We start from the raw sequence: 25,036 nt of genomic DNA, 5'->3' as shown, positions 1-25,036 counted from the left end.
AGCAGAGACAAACAAGTTATTGTTCCTCTGTATCGAGCCTTGATAAGACCCCATCTAGACTACTGTGCCCAGATATGGGCGCCAGGATTTCTTCTTGATGGGGAGGAGGTGGAGAGGATCCAGAGACGAGTGACCAAGATGATAGCAGGTCTGTGGAAATGAACCTTATGAGAACAGGTTGAAGATTTGTGGGTTGCAAAAATTGGTTGATAGGCAGAAAAGGGGTCATATGATTGAGACATTCAAATTACTGAAGGGGTTTCTATAAGATTAATCCAGAAGATATTTTTGAGAATAGGACTGGTGGTGGGAGGACTAGGGGCCATACATGGAAGCTGGGCAAGAATGTGGTTATCAGGGGTGTTAGAGCTAGGTTTTTTACTTGGAGAGTGGTGAACGAGTGGAATAAGCTGCCAGAGTCTGTTGTGGGTGCTCTGACTGTGAATGAGTTCAAGGTGAGGTATGATAGATACTGTGTGAATGTCAAATAGTTGTTCTTGACATGATGTTAGGGCCTGACTCGATGAGTCTGTCGACTGCTTGGAGTTGCCTGGAATAATAAGTTTATATGAAGAAGTGGCCAATTGCAGACAATCATCCAAATGATCATTTGTAATTTGGTTTATTAATTGATTTTTTATGACGTTCATATTTGAAAAAGCAGATTCTGACAAGTATGTCGATCCAAAAAATGACTGAATTTTTCGCGCAATATCAGTTAATATTGGAAAATTTTCATGTGCATACTTCCAAATGACTTCATTGTTTATTGATTTTAAATGTAAACTATTCTGAATGTTTATTATCTCAAGTTTTACTTCACTTTGGTTTATATCAAACAGCCCACTAATTTTATTTGAAATTTCTGTGATGTTCAAGTTTTCTTGAAATGGATTATTGATAAAAGATACAATCATTTCAGTTTTATTAAAATCTTTAAATCTTGAATTTATTTCTTCCTCAACTAATTCTATTTCACAAATACTTTTAAATCATAGTGAAGCATTTCTTCATTTTGTTCAAAAAATTTTAATAAATATGGGAGATGTCTACATTCGCGGTCATTTATATTTTTCTTTAATAAAAGTAAGTATTATTGGAAAGTTTTTATTGAACTTAACATTTCAATTAAATTTTTACCTCTACCTTTTAACTCTAAATTTAAATTGCTTAATTTTGTACAGAAATCTACTAAAAATGATAAGTGTAACAACCATCTTTTAAAACTCAATTGTGGATAAATATCTCCTTTTTCATCAAGAAAAATTTTTATATCGTTAATTAATACAAGAAATCTTTCTAAAAATTGACTTCTGCTGAGCCAGCAAACATTATTGTACAACAGAAGTTCCCTATCATCATCTGCCTGTAATTTAAATAACTGCCGTTGCAGGGCTTTTCCTCGAACAGAATTTACAGTTTTAAATGTAATATCCGCAACATCTTTTGTGTTTAATCTTTTACTGCACAGTACTTGTTGGTGGATAATACAGTGGTACGTTAAAAAATCTGGATGTTTGTCATCGTTTTTACATGATGAAATGAAGCCTGATTTATTAGCTATCATTGAAGGAGCACCCTTTGTAGTAATAGCCACAAGTTTAAAAAGCGGAAGTTTGTGTTGTTTCACAAATTCATCAAATGCCGAAAAAATGTCTTCTCTTGTAGTCCTTCCCAACAATGGTATAATTTTCGAAAGTTCTTCTCTACTTGAATAATCTTGAAATGCTATGCAAATAAATACCATTAACTGAGCAATATCAGTGAAGTCGTTTGATTCATCAAATTGTAATAAAAATGCAACACAGTGGTGAATGTCTGACATTAACCTGGCCTGGAAACTTTTCTCCGGCAATTGGAATTCTTCCTTTTGGCAATTTGAAACCTTGTCTGTGGCCTAGAAGTAGTCTCGCTCTAGTGACGTCTTGAACTGAGAAGCTCCTTTCTGGAAGCGGGAAACTCCTCTCTCAAGCAACATGGATCCAGGCAGTCTCTCTGACGGCGACTCTGGAGCGGGCGGCCTCCTCTCTGACAGCAATTCTGGAACCGGGACCCCCTTCTGCTTGTTTCAGTCCCTTTTTATTAGGCTTTCTCTGAGACCTCGCATGAAATTTGGCAACCCCCAAAGAATCAGTATAAGTCTTTCATCTTAAGTTTCAAGTTCGGCATGCCTTTTGTTCTCCTCCGATTTCTTTTGATTGTAAGTTGCCGGCCATTGGAAAGTTGTTTTAACTCTTTCTGACTGACTTTGGAGATGTTTACACTTAGGGCCCGCAAGCCTTTGTCATACATACAAGTTTCAATAACAATCTTTCTAATGCTGCTATATATAGCTTCGACGACAAAAACATTGCCTTTGTTTTTAACACACTAACATATTCTTATTAAAGCAGTATATACAGTTAGCTTCAAAAGAGTTATTTACAAAAACATCTAATACAAACTATACCGATACAAACAAAGCTTATTTTTTTACAATATTCACATGGGACTTAACCTATATAAAAAATCAATGTAATGTGCTTTGGAATATTTAATATTTAAGCTACAATCGAGTTTTTATTTTTACACTTTGCTTATAATCGTATTCACTCGGCTCACTGTTTGACTTCCACTGATCCAAATTAATTCATTTATCTGGACTTATAAGAAAATTACTGATTTGACAATTTTAATTTGAAAAATAAATAAACAATAGCAATACACTTAAAGCGAATTAAAAATTATGATAAATAAAATATGTTTTCAGTTTTAATTAAATTTGTAAGTAAGGAGGAATACACAAGAGATCAACCAAAAATTGACGGGTTGAGCACCCCTGGTCTATACCAACTGAGCTACGGAGCTCAATACCAAGAAATTATATTCTTGGTTTAATCCTTTATTGAAATGTAAGCAAAGTTTGCACCTGAATTATCTTCAAGACTTGGCAACTCGTATATAGAGGCTAATGACTTCACATCACTTGCTGTAGTATCCCATAATGCAAGAACATATCTTGCAAAAATGTCAAACTTATAACTACAGGTATCCCTTGCTTAACGTGGGATTTGATTATCACGCTGAAATTAATTGCAGCAATCCCTTGATATATGCAGCAAGAGTTTTGATTAATGCACCTTTAACCCTGCGGAGCTCGCAGCTGATCTGACAGATACATGCAAAATGTTTAATATAAATATTCTTACACAATTCAGTGTATAGCAAAATCAAATTAGAGAATTTGATTTTGGCTTTTGAAAGGAAAATCCTTAGAAAATATTTTGACCAAGTGAATGATGATGATCTCTGGAGGATCAGTTATGACCATGCATTATATCAGTTTTATAAAGAACCCATGATATCTAACATACCCAAGTTCTAAAGGTTGCAGTAGGCAGGACTTTCCAGTTTCCGTTATAGACGTAGTTTCCTTTTGATAATTTTCTGGATAAGGTTGGTTGTGTTCATCTGTAGATTTCCTCATTGTTCACTTTTTGTATCCAGCTTATTCTCAAGATCTTTCTGTAGCACTTCCTCTCAAATGCCAATATCCTCCTTTCAGATTCTCTCAGGAGTACACAGGCCTTGCATCCATAGAGCATGCTGCTGAAGATACAGGTTTCTACAATGTGCAGGTTAGTTTGCATCTTTATAGCTCGGCTCTTCCATATTTTGTCCATGTCTTTTAAAATAGTTGTTGCTCTGGCTATTCTAATTTTTATCTTTTTTGAGGTCCGAGTCATGCGTCATGTGGCATCCAAGATATGTGAAATGTTCCACATTTTCCAGTTGAAATCTGTCTATCGTAATAACTCTGTTCAGTAACTCCTGTTGTCAAATATCATTGTTTTAGTTTTTTCAAAGTTGACATTTAGTCCATACCTTTTTCCTTCTATATATAGTGTTTGCAACGTCTGTTCCACCCTTGCTGTGTCCTCTTCAATCAGGACGATGTCATCTGCAAAGCAGAGGTAGTTTATTCTCATGCCATTTATTGAAATGCCTCCATCTTCTTCTTTAATCTTTTCAAGTGTTCTTCCCAGATATGTGATGAAGATGATTGGTGATATTGGGTCCCATTCTCTTGTGCCTTGACTAGTGGCAAACTAGTCTCCGGTCTCATCTGTCTCATCTACTATTCTGAATTTTGCTTGTGCTTGGTTGTTTATATCTTTCAGCAGGCAGATCAATTTATTGTCCGCACCATAGGATTCCAAGATAGCCCATGTTATATTTTGGTCAATATTATCAAATGCTTTTTGGAAGTCCACGAAATAGCAGTATATCTTTTTGTTCTTTCTTCGTGCTTTCTCTTCTATCAGTCTTAGTGCGAGTACTTGTTGCACTGTACTTCGATCTTGTCGAAATCTGGCTTGCTCATCAGTAAGATGTGCCTCAAAATGACCCTTCAGGCGTTCTGTTAGTATTTTCATCAGCACTTTGCCAAGATGACTCATTAATGCAATAGTTCTGTAATTGGTGCATTCTAAAGCACTGCCTTTCTTATGAAGAACAACCAAGACCGATTTTTTCCACTCTTCGGGGGGAATACCCTGATCTCCATATTTCATTACATAGCTTGTGTATTTCTTTTACAACTGATTTTCCCCCATATTTTAGCATCTCGTCTATTATGTTGTCATTTCCCAGGACTCTTGTTGTTCTTGAGATGTTTTATAGCCTTATTCACCTCATCTGGAAACAGCGATTGCAAAGCAAATCAGAGTAGGAGGGGAGAGAATTGGAGAACCAATGAAAAAAAGAGGGAATGAGAAAAAAAGGCAAGAAAGTGCAGGAACCAGAGATGGAGAGATGGCAGGTAAGTGGGAGAATGAGGAGAAAGTAACAGAGGAAAGAAGGTGAGGGATGTAGGTGGGCTGGTAACAGTGGTATAGTATGCCCACAGATTCGAGACCCTTCGACACTTCTGCGCATGTCAACAGAAGGAGAATCGATTCCGATAATAGGGTAATCAATCCGTATTGTGGGATGAGTTGTTTATTATTACACGTCGGAAAATTAACTTCTCTTTTATGATCATTGTAGTTTTTAAAGCGTTAACTATGTTGCTTGTATAACAGTTGATGAATTTTACCTATAAAACACGTGATTTCACATGTTGGCGACCAATTCGTACGTCCTTCATTTCTTTCTCCCCTTCAGCATGAATCGACTATTCTTGGCAAGTCTCCAAGCAAAGCTCTCTAAAGTGCGGGCATACTAAAAGAGGTGTGTGTGTGGTGTATGGAGACTTAATGATCCATGGTGTGCAAGATAGAATGCCAGAGGAGTGTCTGCTTGGAGGAAAAATATAGTGTAACTATGAACAGTTAATTAAGGTGGAAGAGATTAAGAGATTATTGTTGTAGTGGGCACAAATGACTTGAAGCAGTGCGAATCGAGTGGTGAGAGATCTGTTGTTCATTCTTGACGTTGTACAGAAGACAGAGAAAGGGGGAAGATAGTGTTTGTGTTGTCCAGGTATGATAATGCAGAGCTGCAGAGATCATCATCAGTAATGAATAGTATGATAGCCAGAATGTGTATTTAAAAAAAAAAAAAAAGAGAGAGGGAGGGAGGGAGGCTTGGATTATGTGGATGCTTGGAGGGCACTTTAGGACAGAAAAGAACTGTATGTAAGACGAGATGGATTGCATTTGAACGAGGAAGGATGCAGGCATTTGGAGAGATTGTTGTCCAAAGATTATTGGGATCACTGAGACATGGTTGATGGAAGATGATATACTAACAAGAAGAATAGCGGGGTATCGCATGTTTTGGCAGGATAAGAAGGGAAAATGCAGTGGTGGAGTACAGTTTATGATAAATAATGAGTTGTCCTTTCAGAGTGAAGGATTTGGAGGACACTGGCACTAATGGTTTTAAGAGCATATTATGTGAGGTAGAGTTCGGCAGGATAGAATATTTAGTGGGGGGTTGCTATAAGCCAGGGTGAGTGAAAAAAGAATGATTTGTTATGAGATTTTAACTACAACAGCATAAATTGGGAAGAGGAATCTGCATGTAGTAGTAAGGGAATGAAATTTCTGGAATTCTTGAGGGACAAATTTCATAAGCAACATGTAGTAGAAGGAACATGAGGTTCAAGAGTTTTGGATTTTGTCATATTAATAAAGATCTGATTATAACTCTCTCCAGCCCCTGGTTGGAGAGAGTGACCATGTGGTTTTACTTGGAAGCTGAATAGACATGCAGGAGTCAGGAGTATCAAAGAGAAAGGAACATATATGGAATTATAAGGCAGGTGATTATAATAATCTTAGAAATCAACTTGGGACAGTTCTGTGAATGGAAGAGTTGGAACAAAAATAATATCAAACAGGAACTGCAGGTGAGAGAGATTATGGTAGAGATGAGGATAGGGGTGGACAGCAGACACGTGAAGACTATAAGACACACTGTAGGAGAATGACTAGTATTATAAGGAAGGCAAAACTAAAATATGAGAAGAGATTGACTCTGAGATCCAAAGAAAATCCCATGGATTTCTTTCATTATGTGGCCAGTAGGAGGAGGAATGACTGTGGAAGAATGACATTGTTGAATAAAAATAGGAGTAGAGTGACTGATGCCAAGGATATTAGTGGAGTTTTTCAATGAACACTTTATTGGGATATTTCATCCTGGAGAAGTAAGTTTTAAGATTAGAGGGATGGGTCAGGTTTGAGTTTTAGAAGTGCAAGAAGAGAGTGTGTTTCAAATAGATGGCTAAAGAATTGACAACTTTTGTTGACTTGGCTTTTCAATGAGAGTCTGGCCATGGGAAATGTATCCAAGGAGTGGAAGGAGGATAAGGTAGTGCCATTGCATAAGGTGCAATCACTACCTTAGTGCCATTGTAGTGGTAGCAGACTGGAAGTGTCAAATTATAGGCCAGTTTATATTTCATCAGTGGCTAAGATTTTGGAGAAATTAGTGAGGGATCATTTACAACTTTAGACAGATAAGGGTAATATTATCTGTGAGAGGCAGCATGGATTTCTTAAGGGTCAGTCTTGTAATCCAGTTGCCTTTTATAATAAACTGACAAGAGCAGTTGATGATGGAAAGGCATATTTCTGCCTTTTTTTTTTTTTATTTTACAAAGGCTGGGTGCCATATGATAAGCTGATATTCAAGTAGCAGCACATGGGCTTGAATGTCACATTAGTGAATTGAATTGGATTGGTTGTCTGATAGGTATCAGAGAGTTGTGTATGAGTGGGAGTGGTATCAAGGAAGAAGGAGGAGTGTGTGTTCCACATACTGAGTACTCTGGATGTTAGTAAAGCTGGGGGACTGGATGGTATTTCACTACGAGTTTTGAGAGAATGTGCTAAGGAACTCACAGTGCCCTTGACCTGGCTTTTCAATGAAAGTGGCTGTGGGAAAGGCACCCATGGAATGGAAGGAAGGTAAGTAGTGCCATTGAATAAGGGCAGTAGCAGACTGGAAGTGTCTAATTATAGGCCAGTTTGTGTGTCATCAGTAGTTAGTATGATCTTGGAGAAAGTAGTGAGGGACTATACAGCATTGGGCAGATGAGGGTAATGTTATCAGTGAGAGTCAGCATGGATTTGTGAAGGGGCACTCTTGTTTTAGCAATATGCTAGCCTTTTGATAGTTACAAGAGCATTAGATTAGGGAAATCCATATATTGCCATTTTCCTAGTAGGAAAGGCATTTGACAGGGTGCCACATGATAAGCTGATATTCAAGTTGCAGTACATGGGTCTGGATGTCAGCTTGATCAACTGGATTCAGGATTGGCTGTCTGATAGGTATCAGAGAGTTGTGTATGGTGGGGCAATATCAAACAGGCAGAAGGTTGCAAGTGGGATTCCACAGGGCTCAGTACTGGGACCTATATTGTTTAACCTTTATATTAATAACATTTGACATTGTCCATAGATTGCAAGGGGATATTCGTTTTGTTTGCGGATGATGCGAAACTGGGAAGGGTTATTAGTAATAGTGCAGATGTGGTAGCCCTGCACGAGGATTTGAATAAGCTCGATAGATGGGCAAATGAATGGGAGTGTCGGTTTAATGCAGCAAAATGTAAGGTCTTGAGGTTTGGGACACATCAATGGGACGCTGCATACTCTATGGGAGGAGTTAAACTGGAGGAAGTAGGAGAGAAAAAAAGATCTGGGTTTGATGATTGATAGAAACCTGAAATTTAGGGGACATATTGCAAAGGTAGTGAAGGTAATGCAGAGGATTGCTGCAATAATGATGAGGACACTGACCTGCAGAGATAAAATGGTTATCATTCCGTTGTATAAGATTCTGATCAGACCACACTTAGACTATTGTTCTCAGATCTGGTCCCTAGGATTTGAAGGGAATAAATAAACTGTGGAAAGGGTACATGTGGATAACAAAGATGGTGTCAAGACTGTACAATGTTAGTTATGAGGATCGGCTGAGGGAGCGTGGACTGCAGAGTTTGGTGGATAGAAGAAATAGATGTGATATGATTAAGACTTTTAAACTGTTAGAGGTGGTTACAGGTGGTCACTGGGGAGTTCTTTCGCTTGGTTGAACAGCGGGAAGGAGTGATGACAGGAGGCCTTCCCTGGAAGTTACGAAAGGAAACTGTGAGCAAGAAGGTGAGGAGTGGTTTCTTTGCATGGAGGGTGGTTGAACCATGGAATGCATTGCCTGATGGAGTGGTGAGAGCGAGAACGGTCAATGCATTTAAGTGGTGGTATGATAGACTTTGTGTTTCCTAGGAGGGACCTCCCTCGATGAGTCTTGATAGACTTGTGTTTCTTAGAAAATACCTTCCATGATGAGTCTTTTGACTCCATGGAGGCCTGAATAATAATAATATGTGGTGGCAAAAGATGGTCATTAATGCAATGTCAAAACAAAGGCAAAGTGCAGTAGAAAGGATGGTCTAAAGAGCTGTCGTATATGCAGGATCAAGCAAATTCGGAATAAAATCATCAGAGAACAGATTCTGCATCATCTGTGGTAATAATAATAATAAAAAAGGGCAGGAAAGTATAGTGGTATGGTAATGTTAGGATGCCAGATATGAGACATCGCCAAAAAAAACATGTTTTGATTATTCTCAGGTAGAAGGAAACATGGGAAACCTCAAGTAACTTGGAAAGGAGGAATAGTACAATCCATGAAGAAAGGAAGTTGGATGACAACTGTAGGTGGACAAAGAAGACTTGGCACCAATTAAAGGCAACCACTGACAAGTGAAAGAAGCTTGTAAAAGAAGATTTTTTCCCTCAGAGGGTATTCTTGTTACTGATGGAGCTATGGATGCTCTGAGTTTAAATACTACTCCTTAGGCTATATTGATTTAATAATTACATATGAGTATGGAGTAATACTTAGAAAACAGTTTTTTTTTTTCCAGATGAATATTTTTATGTGACTTCCCACACACAGAAGGTTGTAAATTTGTATTACATTAGTATGGTGGGTGGGCTAATGAATTAAATTTATTAATTTTATATATTAATAAAATTTTATGAATTTTATTATTTTTTTAAAACTAAATGTATTATTTAGGTAAAAATTGATTATAAATAGAATAAAAAAAGTTATTTATATATTTTATTACATAATTTTGAAACCATACAATGGCTTATTTGGAATTAGTGTAAATTGTCAGGAATTCATGCACAAATGCAATAAAATAGCATCCTCCACTTCACATTTACTCCCTTGGCAAGGAAAGGCCACAGCCTTTACCTTGCATCTGGGCTATAGTGCAAGGAATATTTTTAAGTTTTTTCAAGAAAAATTTAGATGAAGAGAGGATTTTATTCTCAAAAGGGCCAGAAACTCAAATTTGTATCCTACAAAATTGTCTCTCCTAGTTTCAAAATAGCTCAAATTCCAAAAGGAACAGTAAGCCATTCCCAGCTGGTGTACTGAAATGAGAGTTAAGTGCTTTTATTCTTTTCTGCTTCTTCGAATTAAGTCTGAATAACCAATATAACTAATTGAGAAGGACTGGATTACTGAAACTTGATTAATAGAACCTAATAATAGATGCAACACCACAAATTAATCAGCCAAGCCCAAATTTAAAATGGCTTACTTTATCGGGAAGAATGTGCGAAAAGTTCAACTTATGTTTCGTTGCTGTTATAATTAACAGCAACGTTAATTATAACAGCATTGTTATAATTAACGTTGTTCTGTCTTGAAATCGACAGCCCAATGAATTTAAGTGCTAGTATTGATATTTTGCAGGGCGGCGTTTTCTGCCGTAGGGATTTGAATGACTTAAATCCCGTGTAGATGGATCAGCGGCCCTTCATCATTTGGTTTTATGTTATACATTGTCCCATGGCCATTTTGATGTTTATATTTATGCATCCTGTTGTAGTTTATTGATAAACATGAGGTGGGGGGGGATTAAGACAAGCTGTTACTATATTTATTAAACACTTAACATGGCTAATCACAATATTCAATGTATATGATTTTGATAAAGGCATAAAGATGTATAGTTTCTAATAACGCAATACATCTCTTTAAACGTTTATCATGATATGGATTCATTCACATTAAAAAAAAAAAAGTGGAGGAAAAGTAGCGTAGAAAAGTATGGTGATTTCGTTGGTCAAGTATTCTAAATTTCCGTAAAGTAAATACATTTTTTTATTGTTGATTTGATTTCGTTTTGTAACGTAAGAGCTTGAGATTGGCAGTACTATGAGAGGAAACAAAGATCTAATCGAATGTATTGCGAACCTAGCTTAGAGAGTCGACAGCAGGAAATAAATTATTTAGGGATTCCGTGCGTTATTTCAAATTTTATGGTAGCAGCAGTCATTCTTGTTTCTTCCGTTGTGTTAACGCAGATCACAATGGCGTTATACACTGATACTAAATAATGCAAGCACTTATTTGAAAGTTTTTAAACACGTATAGCTTTCCCTTTCCTGGTTAACCAAATGAATAAACATTTCCAGAAGCAATTAATCGATATAACTAGAAATTGATGGAATTTGTACTTGATATTAATTACGATTTGAACATTTTCATACCCTTCACATTGTCAGCGTAGTCAGAGAATACATGCATCTATATTTATAAACATTACTTATAAGCTTAGATTTCACCATTGATTTTTATAGCACACTCATATACACACTGTAAGATCGTATTGTACATACTATTCATTGGAAAATGGTAAATGCGTGTTTTATGGCCAACACAGCAGTTTTGAAATAATAAAAATTAGTCATTCAAACCTCACAGTCAATATTTCCCTTATATATATTTTATATTATAGGCATTCGGCGCGGCGATGTTGAAGAAAAGCACAGAATAGAAACCCCTCCCACTTTCGAAATCCATCCCCACACAGCGCAAAGGTTGCGAGCGCCATGTAGCCGTCGGTGTAGACGAAGGGGATGCCCCCATTTCTGCAGTGTAGTGGTAGGGGAAGATAGCAACGGGTCGGGGATCCTCAGTAGCGCAGGGGGTAAGTGAGTGGTTGTGTTGGGTGCTACCTATTGGATTCGTTAAGGAGTATTACTGCTTCTGATGATATACCGTTGTCGGATTAGACTACGAAGTATGTGGAAGTATAGGCATTTTAGACGAATTCCTTAATTATCTGGCGTGGAAGATAAGTATGGGTAAGTAGACATGCCTCAGAGGTTTCTTCGACCTATCGTTTCGCACTGTAGGCTTAACTCACTGCGCTTGAGGAGGGCTAGGGTTAGTGTAGCAAACATGATGCGGAGTAGCACAGTGTAAGTTAGGCTCACCTGCTGGGTGGCAAAATTATTAGTTTAACTGGGCTGTATTGGCAGTAGATTAACCATAATTATATGGTGGCTTCTTTATATTTCTAAAGCATGCCAGTTTTATTATTTTAGAGGATTTTAAAATTGTCTAATAAAAACATAAGGACTAATTTAATTCTGGCGAAAGTTTTTTTTTTTTTTTGTAGTCTAGTGTCGGGGAAAAAAATCTTATTACTGGAAAGTCACCAACGTAGTGCATATACACAGTGTGTATTATTGTATAGTTTGATGAATTGAAAAAAAGAATTGTGTAATTTCATTTGTAATCATCAATTTTTTTTTTTTTTTGGTATTTATCCGAAAGGCATTTGCGAAATTCGAAAAAAAGAATTTGGTAGAAAAAAGCATAGTTGATTTTGCTTTCAAGGGACAAAAAACAGTGGTGTGTGTGTATATATATAATATAAAGTCATACTAAAGATGACTTATGCTTCGTTGTATCTTCTTATCAATAAGACCGTACACTATGTCTTCAGAAAAATTTTCTTGAAGACTCCTTCCTGTAATTCCGCTTCCTCCCCCCACTTTATTTTTTGTCATTACTTCTATTCCATCAGCAGAACATATTAATTCCCACGCATCTGAACAAACACATATGTAAAACTCATCTTTTGATTCAGATGAAAATCAAATAAAGCTGAATGAATCAGTAAAAGGATGTCTTTTCAAAATCTTGAACTTTATTAAACAATATTATTATTACTTTATATTACAATATGAAGCATAATGTTTTTTGTAAGCCATTTATTTTTCTTCAGAAAGTTTGCATATTTATCTGAATAGGTTACCACTTAGAATTCAAAACATAATTTGGAAGACAATGAAAAATTATCTTGAAAGCACAATGGGATATCTGTGCTATGCTGACATTTTATGTTATAATAAGTTAGTTTGTCACATGTGATGCCACTGGATGTCATAGGGTTAGTGTAGCTCATAGAGTTTTGGGAGTGAAGCCCTCTGTTAGAAGAAATTGTAGTGTCGCAGATGACCTTTCCACACAGAGTTAGTAGGACAATCACAAACACCCATGCCAATTGGCAGGATTTGAGCCCTCATCCTCTTAGCTGGAGACAACACATGCTAGCTACTTGTATAACCAGAAGCAAAACTATAATTTTTGTATTGACTACATTATATATAATGTAATGCATTTGTGAATTGAATATTATTAAAAGTGAAGCAAATTTATGGGAGTGAGAAGCAGGTTTTTTCCATAGAGAGTGATTGGTGTGTGTGGAAACTGTAAATGGGTTTGAGGCACTGTTCTATGATCTTCTATGAGATCTATCATATAGACCTCCCATGATGGATCCTATAACTCTATGGAGGTCAGATAATAATAATCTCTATCATAAAGGCCCGCAACAGCATTATTCTAATGATCCCACTAGAATCATCATTTCCTGATGTGTACCCTTGAGGGCCTTACAGTACACTCCAATAGTACTACATAATTGCATTATTATTAGCTATTTAGCAAAATTTTTCTTACAGATTAATCTCTTAAGACTCACAGAAAGACTTGTTTGACTAATGCAGTTAAAAGTACCTTAGACCAGTGCTTCCCAAACTGTCGGCTGCAGCCTCCTTGGGGGCTGCAAGTTTTGTTGAGGGGGCCGTGAAATAATGAAAACAAATTTAAAATGTTTTAAGACTAAGTAGATTTTTTTTTTATATTAAAAGAAACATTTAATTTTTATTATTTCTTTTTTGTTTGGTTTTTTTATATTTTAATGGAAAAAATCGCACATTGGTGTTGGTTCACAAATTTTGCTTCTTGCATATTTCAACAATTAATGAATATTAATAAATATATGCTTATTCATACAAGTTTTCATTTCAAAGGTATTGATAAGAAACACAAAACCTTGAATGTAAATTGTATTGAATATAAATACAATAAATATTATAATAATATGTGTCTATATTACGATTTTTTTTTTCAGTGGGGGCCATGAAATATTTTAATTTTTCCAAAGGGGGCCTTGGCATCTATAAGTTTGGGAAGCACTGCCTTAGACAAATGAAATGCAAGATCTGATAGTATTGGATAACAAATAATATCAGATCTTGCATTTCAGTCTTCTAAGGTAATCTTAACTGCATCAGTCAAACAAGTCTTTCTGTGGGTCTTTTTTTGCTGGTAATACCTGTCTTGTTAACTATCCCTCTCCGATTTACTTTAAATGACCAATACTCATACAGCAAGCATTTAGTCATGAAGCTGTATATTACTTACAAGGCATATGAGTGTTGGTGAGATGACCTCAAAACGACATGGAGATCCTCATATTTGTCTACAAAGTTGAGGAGTGTTTGAAATAAGAAATCTGAATGTATTGCATTGATTGAGTCACCAGTTACCTCATAAGATAATTGGTGTAGGTGAAACTTGGTTGTTTGAGGCAGATGTGCTATTGGAAATAGAAATGAAGGATAGAAAGGTGAAAAGAGTGGGAGGGTACTGTTAATGGTTGCAGAGGAATTGTATTTGCATATGTTACCATTTTAGTAGTACATGTGAAGGTTTTGAATCTGTGTGAAAAGCTGGAATTCATATTTCTGAATTTAGGGACACATGTTGAAATGAATATTTTACTTATTATTAATAAAATAACAATTTGATGTTTCGATCCCTGTAGTGAGGTCATCATCAGAAGGATACATATGTATAGGGAACCAACTCTTGCACTCTATACTGGCAAATTAAATCTAGGCTGTTAATTAATCTTTTTCTTAGCCTGACCTCTAGTGATAATTAAATAAAATAAGTTGAAAAAAATTAAAATTAATAAATAAAATAAATAAAAAACTACAATAAGCTCTGCTAAAGTCCTCGTGTACTAAGATCCTTCTGGATTTGCACAGTTCAGATTGTTATACCATGATTTTCTTCAGGACTTGTATACAGTTCAAGTTGCTATGGAATGGTAAGGAAAAACAAACACTTCACCAAGTCACCAGTATTGGGATTTTTCTTTGGCTTGTTCTGGTTGCTATAAAGGTTGCAGATGGGTTCTCCACATTCTTGGAATGGTTAGGCCATCATTTTTGTTCAGATTTGGGTTATGTTTGAACATTTCACATGCTTCTTTTAATTTCCTCTCGATTACTATGTAACCTTAAAAGAAAGGAAAAGCTGGAAGTCATTAAGAGACATGAAAGTGGTGCTAGTAATACAATAATTGTGTGAGACCTAGGATACAGCAAGTCTATAGTTTGGAATATATTAAATAAGAGAAAAGAATAGAATACAGAAAACAAGGAAAAGTTGCTACTGCTTCTTTAAGCATGCAGATCACCCAAAATAGAAGTCATTTAATGATATGGAGTGTCTACTATCACTCTGAATTGAGGATTATAACCAAAAAAGAATTCCTCTTAGTACAGGGATATTCAGGCAAAAGCTCTCAATATTTTTACCTCATTGAAAGAAACCAAATTTCAAGAGGAATGTAAAAACTTTATTGCAAGTTTAGGATGGTTTGACTGTTTTAAAAATCGAGCTGGACTGCATAACGTAAGAATAACTGGAGAATCTGCTAGTGCTAATAAAGGTTCTGTGGCCAAGTTTCCTGTGGAATTGCAAAGGATAATTCAGAAAGGTGATTATGACAATTGGCAAATATTCAACGCTAACGAAACTGTCTCTTTTGGAAGTGTATACCAACAAAAACTTTCCTAGCTAAAACTGAAGCATGTCAACCAGGATACAAAGAATCTAAAGATCGTCTTACGCTTTTATCAGGAAGCAGTGTATAAGGCGACTTTAAATTCAAGCCTATGTTATTTTATCGTGTGCAAAATCCAAGATCTAACATTATTGAAGAAATCAGCACAATTGGAAAAAAAAAACTTGGATTTAATGAACTGGTTAATGAAGATGTGAGAAACTTGCTCAATTCCCATTCCGAACAGTTAAGCGAGAATGATCTCCTTCAACTAGAAGAACAGAGTGCATATGAAGAACAAGAAGATAAGAGGGTGAACAAGGAGACTGTTATGACTAAGAAGCTAACTGCAAAAGAACTTGAGCATGCTAAGGAAATTTGGTTTGATGCTGATCCTGATATGGAACGAAGCTTCAAAGTCCACCAAAATCTTGATAAAGCTATCGCAAATTGCATGACAAGAAGAAAAATTCAAGCATGATTCAAACATCTTTACTTAATTTTTTTGTAAAAAAAGTAGCTCAATCAAATGTTTAGACTAAATAAAAATGTAAGCAATTTTTAGTCTATTAACTGATGATATTGTCCTCTAATACAGCTTATATTGTAATTTTTTTTTCCAAATTTACGCTAACTGATGGATGAATTATAATGACTCCTATTATTTATTGTATTTGCTTAATAATATTTCGCTTAGCGCTCATTAATTGATGGATTAATTTGCATTAAGCGAGGTTTCCCTGTGTGTGTGTGTGTGTGTGTGTGTGTGTGTGTGTGTGTGTGTATATTGGTTAGATGGATTGGAGATTGGCTCTCTGAATGATATCAGCAAGTTGTGTATGATGGAACGATGTCCCCCCCCCCAAAAAAAAGGAGGGTAACCAGTGGTTTGCCCCAATGTTCTATTCTTAAACCCTACTGTTTAACTTGTTTGTTAATGATATTTCACTTGGCTGGGGATAAATCTTCAGTTGATGATTTAAAGTTTCGGAGAATCATAAGTAGCACTGCTGCTATTAACTCCCTTCAAGATGATTTGAATAGACTTACCTTTGCTAAATGAGTGGAGTTGTTTTAATATTAATAAGTGCAAAGTGTCGCATTCTGGAGTGTGGAGATAAGGCTGTGTACTATATTAACAGAAATATACTTCGGGAAGTGGACAAGATTTGAGATCTGATAGTAGACTGAAGTTTAGGGTGCATATTGCAAGTGTTGCAAAGACTGTTCATCGTATTGCTGCTATGATAAGTACTGACATGTAGGAATAAGTAGGTGGTTGTGTGATTATATAAAGCATTGGGCAGAACAGCATACAGACTGCTGTGTTTGGATATGGTCACCTAGTTTTCATCATAATGTTGAAACATTGGAAAAGTTCCAGATGAGCAACTGAGACAATATCAGGATTTTGGAATGTTGGCTTTGGAGAGAAGTTTAAAGGAATGTATAAAGAGTTTAGTGGATAGAAGGAAAAGAGGTGATATGATTGAGATGTTTAAGTTAGTGACGGTTTATTGAAGGGATACAGAAGGGGTTATGAAAAGAGTAAAAGGTGCAGGGGAAGAAACCGGAGGCCATTTGAAGTTGTGTTAGAGTGTATGGTGAAGAACAGATTTTTTGCATGGAGAATTGTGGGTGAATGGAACACACTGCCAGAATATGTTCTGAATGTGGGGGCGTGCTAAAGAATTTTTAGATTCAATATGATAAATATGTTGTTAGTTGAATGAGCCACGCACAACGTCTCGGACCCCTTGGAAGGTAAGATAATAATTAGGGATGTGCCAAATTAAATATTTTTAACAAATGTTTTTTGGGGAAAAATCATTAATATTTTTAATGTTTATAATCAATATAATTTATAATTTTTAATTAATACAATCATTAATAACTGATAAAAAAAATCTTAATGCATGTATATTTTTTTGTTCAGAACATTTCTTTATAAAATTTATTTCAGCATGCTTTGGTTCAGATATTTAGTGCTTCAGCCAAATTGCAGAATAAAGAAAGATTTGAAAAATATCTGTAATATTTCACTTAATAACCAAATGAAAATGCAAAAATAATAATAATTATCCTTATTTTAGTGGCGGCTGGTGACAATAGAAACAGGTGGGGCCAGGGGCCAAAAACAACTTAATTTTTTTTATATTTATATAGTGGTTCTATTATTGATTTATAGTTATTATTGCTATTACAATAATGTTTAGTCAGACTCCACTAATGCATTGAGCTATTAATTTTTTTAAAATTGGCAATAAACTATCGATTTTGTTCATAGTTAAAATATATTGTTTATGGACGTAATAAAAATTTAAACTTTAAAATAAATTACAACAAAAAACGACAACAATAATTAAACACACTAAAAACAATACAACAGAACAACAATGAGAATAAATAATAAGACAATGAAAGAATCGCATGCTATTTATGTACAAACGCAATGATTGGGCCAGACTAAACGGGCCCCAAGATAAGCGTTGCTTCTGATAAACAAACATGATCGCTACTGCACGTACCTCATACATACCCTGTGTTCTACACGTATAAAATAGGGCCAGCCGTGGCTGGCACCAGAGACCGTACTAAGTCGCATTATACAGTAATTTTTTTTATTAAACAATAAAACAGATCAACAAGAGAATAAATAATAAGACAATGAAAGAATTGCGTGCTATTTACATACAAACGCAGTGATTGGGCCAGACTAAACGGGCCCCAAAATAAGCGTGGTGCCCGGTAAACAAACACGATTGCTAGTGCATGTGGTTCACAATTCAAAAATATATATGTGGAAACATAGATATTGGCAGAACAGTTAAGTTTTGAAAAATGACCAGACAGCATACGAGTAAATAATCCATGGCATTGGAGTTGCTCTTGCACTACTTAAGACATGAGTGCTGCCTAGATACCCATATATTTGCCTTTTTTAATGCATTTTTTGAATAAAGTTTTTGCTGGCCTGACAGTTATTTCAAATTGTTAGTTCTCATCAGAGATCAGACAGAAACCTGAAGAGAACAAAAGCTCATTCAGTACCCAAAGCAATCCTGTGTCGGAGAGTTTATGCTTCATAAGTGAATGAGTCAGTACAGGAGAGTAATTATCAGAGATGAGCTTAAAAGTATTCATTTTGGCATTATGAAATAAACAATAATCCATTTATGGATTTTTTTTTTCTTTTCTTTTCAAGTAGTTCAAGCTAAGGCAACTCCACTGACTGCTATGGATTATATTCTCATGTGTATATGTATTTGGTTATGAAAAGTATTGATCTTTCACATCCCCGATTTCTGTTCTTTAAGGATTATTTTACGTTGTCGAAATGAACTTTTAGGAGTTCTTTGATAAGCAAAAATTATTTTTTTTTATTTCCATAAATATAACACCTTCAAATATTAAAAGCAAATCCAAGAGGCTTCAATTTGACATTAGTAAGATCATAAAAGAAGGATGTTATGGATCCATCCATATTTTATAGTCAAAGAAAAATTTACCAGATCATATGAAAACATAAATATCATGGACTATATTAAAGTTTTGAAACTTAAATTTTTCCACATTTGGCTATAAAATATAAATGGATTGATAATATCCTTCAATGCAGCAAATTAGGGAGTGCTATCCTTTCTTTTCAAACAATGCAAAAATAAAAATGAGTGTGCTTGCCATAAAACATAGGATTCATTTTTATTCACAAGAATAAACGTATCTTTGCCTGCTACAGCCATTCTTTCAGAAGACTGGAATAAAAATGTTCCTGTATAGTAATGAACATCTCCTTCTCAAAAGACACCAAGCTGCAAATGCAAGAAAAGCATGTTTTTTTTTACTGTATCATTAAATACAGTACAGAGCCAATTGATCTGTATACTAAATGGAGTGATAACACTGGCCAACAAAAAAATTTTTTTCTGCTGATTATGATCTGACACTTGTTTTTTTTACTAATTTGGGTGTGCTGATTTCAAATATCAAACCCATTTTTCTCTATCACATCAGGTTTTTCCTCTATGGCATTTTCTTTTTGCTAATTTGTAAGTTTTTGATAGTTTTAAGGAGGCAGTATTATTTAGAGGATCAAAAAAATCGATTTTTTAATATTATTTTCTGAAAGTATGTACTTTTAAAAATCTGTTCCTAACTTTTTATCAAGAAATTTGAAAAATTCCCGAAGATATAGCCAATTATTCAAAGCGGTGCGCAGATCAGAATCAGAGCGCTCACCGCTCTCGCTTGTTAGTAAACGAATAAATGCGTAAGAACCTGCAATGGCACATACTTCCGCTTTGAATGCGAGAGAGGCCGATAACTGACTTAATACATTTAGGTGATGAAAAGTAGGCGATGACAACTGCCTAAAACAAATGAATGCTATATGTGTCATAGCGAACAAAGAACGATCGAAATCAGTCAATCGTTAATCGATTGTGAAAGTATGATGAGCGCTTATAACGTTTCAATAAAGTCTCTGGGTTTTTTTTGTCTTGTTAATTGCATGTTAGTCGGCAGTGAAGAAAATACATCATGTCTACTACTCGAAATTGTGTCAATAGTGTAGATTCCTTCTGCTACATTTGTGGCAGCTTTACTGTTCCCAGTCAAAGACAAAAATCACTGATTTCGTTAAGAAAGTGTACTTTGCATACTTTGACGTAAAAATTGCAGATCAGGACAAGTCATGGGCTCCAAATAAAGTGCGAGTCATATGTAGAAAATTTACGACAGTGGAGCAAGAGAAAACGGGAAAAATTAGCTTTTGGCATTCCAATGATTTGACGTGAACCGAAAAATCACGTAGATGATGCTATTTTTGTTTAGTTCAGACTTCTGGTTATAATAAGAAGAATAAGAAAAAATTGTGTATCCAAATCTCGACTCAGCAATTCGGCCAGTTGCTCATTCCAATGAAATAGCCGTGCCAATTTATGAAGGACTTCCTTTACTTGAGAACGAGCATGATCGGGATATGCCAGATGTTCTTGAGGAGCAAGACCCGGATGTTGATTTAGACAATGAAAATTTAATTTCTAGTTCTGGACCACAACATTTTACTCAAGTGGAATTGAATGACTTAGTAAGAGATTTGGGTCTATCAGAGGAATCATCAGAATTGTTAGCTTCAAGATTAAATGAAAAAAGCTTACTGGAGCAAGATACGAAGATAACTTTTTATCGTAGCAGGAAAGTAATCTTGTACAATATTTTAAACACGAGTGTGGGTTTGTTTACTGTAACAATGTGTCAGGTTTACTAACTGAAATGAGTGTTGTACAATATCATCCAAATGAGTAGCGTTTATTTATCGACAGTTCATGCAGAAGTCTCAAGTGTGTCTTACTACACAATGGGAATGTATATGGCTCAATTCCTATTGGCTATTCAGTCCACTTAAAGGAAACATATGAGGACATTAAAAAGGTTCTGAAGTTATTAAAATATACAGACCATAACTGGATCATCTGTGTGGATCTTAAAATGGTGAACTTTTTACTTGGCTTTCAAAGAGGATATACAAAGTGTCCGTGTTTTCTATGCTTCTGGGATAGTCTAGCTAGAAACCAACACTGGAGTGAAACATTGGCCTCTTAGAATATCCTTAAATGTTGGAGAACAGAATGTTATAAATCAACCTTTAATTGTATAATAAATTTAGTTTAATCCTTTATCCAAGTGTGAGCAAACTAACTTTGCACCTGAAAGTATCTTCAGGACTGGGCTAAGGTGGTACAACACCAGGGCAACTCGTTGCAAAGGTGGAGCAAGCTACCAACACTCCTATCTCAGTATCTCCCATAATGCAGAACATCTCCTTGCAGATATGTCTAATGTTATGCATTAAGGGAAGGGCCGCTACCCAGACTAGTTTTGACCTTTATTGAGGTCTCTTCAGCGGGAGCCAGGCCCAAGTGGAGATACCAGGCAGAAGCATTAGCAAGGTCATCTCTACCTATAGGAGTTGCCAAATGGTGTGCCACCCTTTTTTAATAAATTATTCTGGATTTAGAGAAAGATGTTGAAAGTTTTTTTTCACTTGGTTAGAGTATAATAAATTTAGGATTAAATAAAGGATTAAACTAAATTTCTTATACTCTAACCAAGTATAACTTGGTTAGAGTATAATACCTGACGTGATACCTGTACAAAACCTGACGTGATAGAGAAAAATGGGTTTGATATTTGAAATCAGCGCACCCAAATTAGTAAAAAAACAAGTCTCATATAAAAGTCAACAAAAATTGTGTTGGACTGTGTAATTAATGTAAATTGGAGACAACTGGAATGAAAATTACCCTGCATAATAAAAAATAACTCCCCCCCCTCTACACACAGAGACTATACTGCATACAAGCAAGCATAACTAAATTTTATTGTAGCATCAAGCACAGTATCTATCTAAGTACATTGTTCTGACAACTTATTTCAAAATTTCAGTTACACAAAATACATAATCACATCTTAATGTAATGCAGTCATTGAGTGCAGAGAACAATTGATTTATGAAAAATATAACTTGAAATCAGAATCATATTGGAGATTTTTTGTATCATTAAGATGTTTCACCAACACTAATTTTATGAATAAAATTTAATCGAAAATATTCTAACTAGCATGGTGTATATATTTAAGGCCTTTCAGAAAAAAAAGCATCCACTCGATGGAGAATGAATATAACACACCATCCAACATCATCATCTTCCTAACATGAAATTTAGGCCAAGTGGCCTGTTCCGGTCTCATGCCATCTCTTTCTTGGTCTTCCAATTCTTCTTTTTCCACTTATTTTGTATCTGTATAACATTTTTGGTGGTCTGCTGTTGTCCATTCTAGTTAAATGTTCTAGCCATTTTTGTTTATACTGTCTTATATAGTAATTAGTTGGTTTTATTTTCAGGGATTGTAAGATTTCTTCATTTGTTTTGTGGTCCCACTTGGTATATCCAGCTGTTTTTCTGAGGAACTTCATTTCTGCTGTTTGAATTTGTTTTTCATCTTTCCTTTTTATGGTCCATGTTTCACTTCCATATAGTAGAGTTGGTTTTGACAAGACATTATATAGTCTGATTCTAGTGTGTTTTTGTACTAGGGATGGCATTTACTTTGACAAAGTTTGATATTTTAGTGTCTATGTCTTTTTCTTCTTCGTACGATAGATCACATCCCAAGTATCTGAAAGTGTTTACTTGTTCTAGTATTTTATTATCTATCACTATTTTATTTCTTATTGGGTTTTCTCTTTTGAATGCCATTATTTTTGTTTTTTCTTTAGATATTGTCATATTATATTGCTTTGAGATATCATTTAATGATTTTAATGATCTTTGTAAGTCATCTTCTGATGTAGCTAATACTATTTGATCATCTGTAAATAGTAGTGTATCTATCTTCATTTGCAGGGTCATTTGTATACCAAATGGGTTATGCTGTTTCCGGATTGTTAATATTTTATTTATATATATATATATATATATATATATATATATATATTGAAAAGCAGAGGTGAGAGGGTACATCCTTGTCGTACTCCTCTTTATATCTTTCCATTCTGAGATGTGTTCTAATTTAACTGCTATTTTATTTCCTGTATATATTTCTTGAATAGATTATAAAAGTTGGTTTGATATGTTTAAATCGGTTAATAGTTTAAACAGTTTTTGTGTACTAATTTTCTCAAAGGCTTTTTCATAATCAAATAAAGGCCACGTGTGTTTCTTTTTGAAATTTTCTTCTCTTTTCTATTAATAATTTTAAAGTAAAAATTGGATCTATGCAGGATCGGCCTTTTCGGAAACCATTTTGTTCTTCTAGTAATTTGTCTTCTATAATGCTGCTTAGTTTCTCTTTTAATATTCTTGCATATATTTTATATCCTGTATTCAGCAGGCTAATTCCCCTATAACTATTGCAATTGTCTTTATTTTCTTTTTTATAGATTGGGATAACCAGTGCTTTTTTCCAAGAGTTAGGGGTTTTTCCGGACATCCACACCATATTAAAAATTTTCAGAAGTCTTTCATTAAATTTTTCACCTGCATTTTTGTATAGTTCTATATTTATATTGTCTTCTCCTGGTGTTTTCCTATTTTTCATCTTTATTATATTTTTCAGTTCTAACATTGCGATATTTCCTATTAGGTCATTCTTTGTCTTATAAAATTTTATTTCATTGTTCTCATCTGTCCAGAGATTTTGAAAATAGGTCACCCATTTTTCTAAATCTATTGTTTGTATTTTTATCTTTTCTTTTATTTCTTTATTCTATTTTATTACTTTATAGGTTTTGGGTTTTGGCTTAAATAAATCCTTTTCTAGTTCTGTTACGAAATTGTTCCATCTTTCTCTGTTTTTTTCCTTACATCTCGTTTTGCAATTGCACTATTTCTTTTATACTCTATTTCTGCTTTGATTGTTTTGGAATTTAGCCATTTCTGGTAACTGCCTTTTTTGGTTTTTATTATATTTTCTATTTCTTTGTTCCAGTCTCGTAGTCCTCTTTTTCTAATCCATTTGTGCTTTATTCCTAAGGTTTCTGTTGCTGCTTTTGTGAGAATTTGTTTCAAATTTTCCCATTTATCTTCTATGTCACTTGATTCATGTGTGGTTTCTGTTTTTAAGTTTATGCATTTTTGATATTGTTGTCTAACTTGAGGATCCTGTAACGAAGAAATTTTGTAGCTTGGCTAGTAAGAATTTTCAATTCTATGTGTTTTTAGCCACTTTGGTTTAAAACGAATTTTTGCTGATACCATATAATGATCAGTTTAATTCAAAGCCTCGATATGCTCTTACGTCTAAAATTAACTCCGCTAATTTAAAATTTGTGATAACGTAGTCAATTACTGATTTGTATCCTCTGGCTGACCAAGTATATTTATGTATTTCCTTGTATTTAAACATTGAATTCATTATTCTCATATTATTATAAATGACAAAATCACGCAATGTGCGACCATTTTGATTACATGTATCTTCGCCAAATTTACCTATGTTTGTTTTGTATTTTTTGTTTCCTATTCTGGCATTTAAATCTCCTGCTAGCAGTAAATAGTCAGTTTTGTTTGTTTTATCTATGGCATTCTGTAATTCTTTATAAAATATATTACTGTGTTTTTCTTTTCTCTCTTCTTTTAATTAGTGTTATGTGGCCTCTTAATATCTTGAGTCTAATTTCTATTAGTCTTTCATTCAAATAGTTGTAATATACAATATTGTTCTTTAGGGATTTATGTACCATAATCATTATACCTGCTTTTGCTCTTTCTTCTTTTTTTACCCCACTGTAGATTTGTATATAGTTGTTTGTTTCTTTTGTATCTTTTTGTTTTTTCTTTGTTTCTGTTTATCTTTATGTTAGCTTGGTTTAGTTGTTTATCAAGTTCTTCTTCTTTGTGTGCAATGCTTCTCACATTCCATGTTGCAATCTTTATTATGTGTTCCTTTTTCCAATTTCGTTTACCGTTTCCTGGGTTGTGGTCTTTTCCCTGATGGTCCATCCGGCTTTTCTTTGCATGAAACTTGAAAGTATTTTGAATTTCCCCAGGGCAGGTTACTAACCTTTCGCTGGGTAAGTCC

At 34.8% G+C, this 25,036-nt stretch overlaps 1 protein-coding gene across 5 annotated transcripts in view; it reads left to right on the top strand.

Moving 5' to 3' along the window:
* The window catches only part of LOC150110252 (uncharacterized), a 262,473-nt gene that overhangs the window by 59,530 nt on the left and 177,907 nt on the right, over positions 1 to 25,036 (top strand). For 3 of the 5 annotated variants that reach the window (XM_090398610.1, XM_090398606.1, XM_090398608.1), the window contains exon 1: positions 11,420 to 11,606. The exons of the other annotated variants lie outside the window; for them this stretch is intronic. The gene's annotated coding sequence lies outside the window, so the exon portion shown is untranslated. Of the gene's footprint in view, positions 1 to 11,419; positions 11,607 to 25,036 lie in introns of those variants that run through there. 5 annotated transcript variants of the gene reach the window in all.

This window comes from Typopeltis vanoorti, chromosome 1 (assembly GCF_054136105.1).
Source record: "Typopeltis vanoorti isolate ZY-2024b chromosome 1, IOZ_Tvanoo_1.0, whole genome shotgun sequence".
NCBI classification, from domain to species: Eukaryota; Metazoa; Arthropoda; class Arachnida; order Uropygi; family Thelyphonidae; genus Typopeltis; species Typopeltis vanoorti.
Note: the sequence above shows the minus strand (reverse complement) of the source record. Positions and strands in the feature narration are given on the sequence as shown.